The sequence below is a fragment of the Hyaena hyaena genome, unplaced genomic scaffold (assembly GCF_003009895.1).
Source record: "Hyaena hyaena isolate Hyena2069 unplaced genomic scaffold, ASM300989v1 scaffold_81, whole genome shotgun sequence".
Lineage (NCBI taxonomy): Eukaryota > Metazoa > Chordata > Mammalia > Carnivora > Hyaenidae > Hyaena > Hyaena hyaena.
The window spans coordinates 2,555,783-2,561,918 of record NW_024080714.1 but is presented as its reverse complement, the minus strand read 5'-3'; the positions used below and the strand labels follow the sequence as shown (position 1 = coordinate 2,561,918).

Sequence of the window (6,136 nt, the reverse complement as noted above, 5' to 3'; positions counted from 1 at the left end):
ATGTATTGCTTTATTGATAGCCTTCTACACATCGTGTGTAGAGCCAAATTAATAAAGATGCTGAAGAGGGAATAAAAGAGAGTAGTATGGAAATTGGAAGACAATCCAGAGGGAGTTAAATGGCTGCTGAATGTCCATTTATATGGAAGGGAGGTAGAAGCAAAGGTTAGACAAAAATAATTTGATTGTTGTTACTCTGAGATAAGAGTTTGAGGGTAGACCTTAAATCACAGGGCTTTTTGTGTAAGAGGCTGTGAGGGCATTTAGTGCTTCCTCTGCATTTTGGAGGGAATTTTGCCCTTTGTTTGGACTCCCATGTGTGAACATAGAATATCACTGTCCCTATTATGGATTGAGTTACATTCCCCCCCCCAATATTTTGAAGTCCTAACCTAAAGTACTTTAGTTAGAAGTAAGTGATCTTATTTAGAAATAGGGTCTTTGCAGAGGTGATCAATTTAAAATGAGGCCATGCTGGATGACTAGTGTCTTATAAGAAGGAAATTTGGGCTATTGTGAATAGTGCTTCTACAAACACTAGTGGATTTATTAATTTTTTGGTCATTTTTTTGCCATCTGAGTGCATATAGTTTCATGAAAAATTAGAACAATATAAGCAGAGATTATGAAAGGGTGTTTGCAGATTACAGGATCAGGCCATCATACTGCACTGACAAGAGCAATGTCACCAAAATTATCACACAACACTTCCAAGACTTGCGAGTTCTTCATAGCGAAGCCCATCTTTGTTTGTTTGTTTTTTAAATATGGAACGCTTCATGCATTAGCATGTGCAGGGGCCATGCCAATCTTCTCTGTATTGTTCCAATTTTAGTATATGTGCTGCTGAAGAGAGCACCACAATAAAGCCTATCAATGAAACCCACTAAAAGTGGTAGTGATGAAAGTATGTGTGGGTCTAATCAACAAGTCACCTAGCAGATACACAATATTTATCAGAAAAAAGAAGGATCATATATCTAGACCTGAAGCGAATTTGTATTTCAAAAGACTGAAGTCATACAGACTATATTCTCTGACCAAATGAAATTAAGATGAGAATTAATAACAAACCATATGTAAAAGTTTACCATCTACTGAAAATTAATAAATAGGCTTCAGAATAACCTATGACTCAAAAAAGAAATCAAAAGGGAAATTAGAAAATATTTTTAATTGTGTGACAATAAAAACACATCAAAATATGTATCAAAAATGTTTGGCATTTAAAGCAACATTTCTGGTCTTTCTTATATTAGAAAGGAATTAGGTTGAGGGGTGCCTGGATGGTTCAGTCAGTTGAACGTCTGACTCTTAATTTCAGCTCAGGCCATGGTCCAGGCAGAGCTCCACGTTGGGCTTTGCACTGGGCATGGAGCCTGCTGAAGATTCTCTCTTTCCCCTCCCTCCACCGTGCCCCTCTCCCCTGCTTGCTCTCTCTCTCTGTCTCTAATATAAAAAAAGAAGAAAGGAATTAAGTTGAAAGGCAATGAACCGAACATCTAGCTCAAGAATATAAAAAGAACAGAAAAGATCTACAAAAAGCAAAAGAAAGTTAATAATAAAGACAAAAAGCTAATAAGTAATATATAATAGAGAATCAAGAGAAACAAAAGGTTGTATTTTGGAAAGATTAAGAAAATTGAGAACACTTGGGAAAACTGGGGAACTAAAAAGAAGGCACAATGATCAATGCAAACAATGTAAGGAAGACATAACTACAGATTCCACGAACATTAATAATATAATCTGAAGATATTATTAATAACTCCATGCCCATCACATTGAGAATTTTGATAAAAATGGATGATATTCCAGCAAAATAAGCCTTACCAAAATTAGTTCATGAAGATAGAGAAAATCTGAATAATCAGTTTAAAGTCTGTATCTGGTAACTCTGAGATCTGAGTTATTTGCAGGTCTATTCTCTCTCTTAATCCTGTTTTCTTGAAACAAGTAGTAACTTTTCATTGAACAGTAGGCATTATATATGAAAAATCGCAGAGGCTCTGGGTGATGCTATCTTCTATTCAAGAGGATCCACCCCATTCTCTGGAAGGCGACAGACGTGGGTGTAGGTAACCTCAACACACCCAGTGCATTTAGATTGGAAGCTGCCCTGCATACGGTCTTTTCACTGTCTGACTTTTCTCTTAGTTGTACCCACTCCTTGACTTTAGCTCTCCAAGCAAAGCCTGGGGTGTTTACTACAGCACTTCTTCCATGGCTTCAATTTTTATCTTCTTATCTGGCACTGTTAGACTACAAAAGACTGCCACCTGGCTTTTCCACCACTTTCTGCTCAATTTCTCTTTTCAACTTAAGAATCAGGGGTGCCTGGGGGGCTCAGTCGGTTAAGTGTCCAACTTCAGCTCAGGTCATGATCTCACGGTTCGTGGGTTCGAGCCCCGCATCGGGCTCTGTGCTGATAGCTAGCTCAGAGCCTGGAACCTGCTTCAGATTCTGTGTCTCTCTCTCTCTCTGACCCTCCCCTGCTCATGCTGTCTCTATCTCTCTCTCAAAAATAAATAAAATATTAAAAAAAAAAAAAGAATCAGTAAATGAAGGGCACCTGAGGGGCTCAGTCCCTTGAGCATCCGACTCTTGATTTTGGCTCAGGCCATGGTCTTGTGGTTCGTGGGACTGGGCGCCAAGTCAGGCTCTACACTAAAGGTATGGAGCCTGCTTGGCATTCTCTCTCTCCCTCTCTCTCTCTGCACCCCGCCTGTGCTCGCTCACTCTCTATCTCTCTCTCAATATAAATAAATAACCATTATTTAAAAGAATCAGCAAATGTCTCAAGGAGAAAACTAGTCAAGTATTTTGGGTTTAGTTCTCTGTACTCCCTTTTTCTTTCCAAGATTTTGTCCCCTCAAGTCTTGGCTGTCTTGACTGTCCCCACACTCCAATGGTCACCTCCTTGGCCTTGCAAGATTGCTGAATTTTTTACCAGTTCTGATTCTTCTTAGCCTTCCCCTTCTACCCAGCTTCTCAGCCTCTGTCCCATGCCCAGAACTGGCAAGGGCCCTGAGGGATCAAACTTCAGGCAGAGTGGGAGGCTCCTTCTCAGTAACATGTCTTTCTCTCCAATATATTGGTACCTCAAGTCCATACTGCCTCAGATGCCTTCAAACATGCTTTTGGCATTGAGCTTTTTGCAGGTTTTCTTGATGGGAGCATTGTTGTGCTATAAGCTATCTCTTTCTAACTGAAATCAGAAATCTGTGTATTAAATAAAGCATGATGAAACATTGAAGACATAATAATGGCTTTAGAAGTTATACTTTTAACATTGGCATTTCAGGAGTTAAATGCAGAAGGCAGCAGCTGAGAAGGTGAGAAACGTATTGAAGAGAAGGATAAAGGTACTAACAGCCCTATCTTGTAAAGTGGTCTGTGATGGTTCTAGAAATAAAGATATAAGTATCCATATGCTAACCAGCACAACTCATGAGACATGATCAAAATACAGAATCAGGGGGGAATCGGAGATCTGAGTGACTGGCAGTCATGACTCAGCTCAGGCCAATGGTTTCATAAAAGACTGCAAATCCAGTTTTGAATATTTGATGATTTTTTTTCAAGCAAAGCAGAAAAATCTATATTTTTATGTTATAATTATGCTTGATCCTTTATATTTTGGCTCAAACTTTTTTTTCAGTGTGTAGGCCAAATGTAGACTGCCAGTCTACATCCACTAGCAAGACACTAAAATGGTGAACTGAAAGCTCATGGGTCTGAGCAGAAAGTCAGTAAATATTTTATTAAATAGAATTATTTATGAATAGTGATCTTAGTACATTATTTAGACCTGTGAAGGTAACCAGGGGAGTAGAAAAAGCTAAAAGGGTTAAAATTGGTTATCTTTAGAACTATATCATGACTATAGTTTTTTATTAGTCTATGCTATTTTAATTTGTTTTCTTTAAGCTTTTTTTAAAGTTTATTTATTGATTTTGAGAGAGAGAGAGACAGAGAATCCCAAGCAGCTCCACACTGTCAGCTTGAGCCCATGAACAGTGAAATCATGACCTGAAGCCGAAACCAAAAGTCGGATACTCAACTGAATGAGCAACCCAGGCGCCCCACTATTTTAGTTTTTAAAGTTTTGCTTGTATTACTTTGATTAAAAAATTAAAAATAAAAAGGAATTTAAAGATCTCTCCCCCAAATTCCATCTCTGATTTGACTTCCCTGGCTGGAAAATGTATTTCCATCAGAGAACTAAAGCAAATGACTCTCTACCATTGCTTGCTATACTGAGGCCCCAACCGCAGCTCCAGCAGCTTTGCAGAAATGTTAACTCTGCCAGGGTTCATCAAGTTCTGTGCCCAGCTTCTGTACCTGTGCCTTCCTTTCCCATGCTGGCTTGCCTGAGATCTTGTTCTTTGTGTGTTCCCTATATATAATTCTCGCTGATGGCTCGGGGAGGGCAATGGATCTGCAGAACATGTGTCCCATCCAAGGACCAACCTCAGCAGACTGAAGGCCTCCCCAGTTCTCTCCAGTACCCAATGACTCCATGGTATTTTATCACTGAGCTTCCTACCCCCTCCATGAAGATAATCCAATGCCATCCTTGTGACTATATATCCGCTCATAAAAATTGTACTTCCTACAGTAGACACAACCACCCACAGTCATACCACTAGAATATCTTTATCTCCACAGATTCTCCATCCAGATTTTATGAGGCCATGGGCACAGATTTGTATCTTCCCTTCTGTAAAATGTCTCCCGTATCCTGGCAATGAGTCACTTGTCTGCAGCTTACCACCAACAAAAAGATGGCCAAGAGACTAATCTGATCTGAGAATGATAAAAATTACAAGGATTTTATTTGTTCTCTTTTAATTAAAAGCAGCTAATTTCACATTTTACTTTGTATCAGGTACTGTTCTAATTTCTTTGATGTAGGTACAATTATCTCCATTTCAAGCCCAGGAAACTGAGGCATAGGAAAGTTAAGTAGCCTGCTCAAGGCAAAAATTTAGTAATTGGCAAAGCCTGTGTTTCAGTTGGCAAAAATTTACTAATTGGCAATGTCCTGGATCTGACTCCAGAGCCTATGCTGTAAGCTACTATACTAGATAGCCTTTTGGTATAAAATTATACATGAAAGCAAAATGGAAAATCCATAAAATGGGCTATAATCATCGAAATATAATTCTAGTACATATAGAAAATTCCTCCTTACAGGGAAAAGAATTCAACATCATCGACAAGTTTGAGTATACTCAGTGCTCACGCTCTTATCTTTCTTTCCTCTAATTATTAAACTGTCTAAATGGCATACTGAGCTTTCACAAATTCAAATAAAAAGAAACTTTCTAAGGCTTGTTCGCTAGAGGTCACTCTCCTGACTCTGGAGTTTGGTTGCTCTCTCTGCACAAGGCAGAATTAGGCAGCAAATAATCGCTGCCATTCATGTGTCCAGCAGATGTCACTAGAAACCCATGGATCCTGAAGTTGACGCTCAGCTAAACAGTTCCACTTCACAAAAATAAGTATCTTACTCTGTCAAGGCAGGTTGTGCTAAGTTTGTTATTTTAATAAAATTTAAAATATAAAGCTATTTGGTTGTCAAGACAGTCTACCTAAAACTCACACAGAATTCACTTATCTTCTAGGAAAAGAAAACAAAGTAAGATATCTTGCTTGATATAACAAGGTAACTAAGGACAAAATAAGAGAGTTAACTGACAGGAATGACAACTCAGACTGGGTTCGAAGTTGTTTTCTTAACGGTTTTTACTGAAAACCATGCTACACCTAGGATTAGGGACACAAATGAGTGCACATAGCTCCTCATGTTTCTGTTGTTCCTCATCAAGGTGCCCCCAAGAGTCTCAGCCTGCTGCTGGAGCTCGAGCTGACATAACCAAAAAAGCTGCCCAAAGACCGAGGGGACATTTATTTATTTATTTTAAAGTTGATTTATTTTTAGAGAGCAGGAGAGCATGCACTCGAGATTGGGGGAGGGGCAGAGAGAGAGGGAAAGAGAGAATCCTAAGCAGGCTCCACATTATTTGCACAGAGCCTGATGTGGGGCTCGAACTCATGAACCGTGAGATCATGACCTGAGCCAAAGTGGGATGCTTAACTGACTGAGCCACCCAGGCACCCCAACTGGGAG

At 39.3% G+C, this 6,136-nt stretch overlaps 1 pseudogene; it reads right to left on the bottom strand.

Moving 5' to 3' along the window:
* Positions 1-761: 761 nt before the first annotated feature.
* Positions 762-859, bottom strand: LOC120233054 (annotated as a pseudogene).
* Between the last annotated feature and the right edge of the window lie 5,277 nt (positions 860-6,136).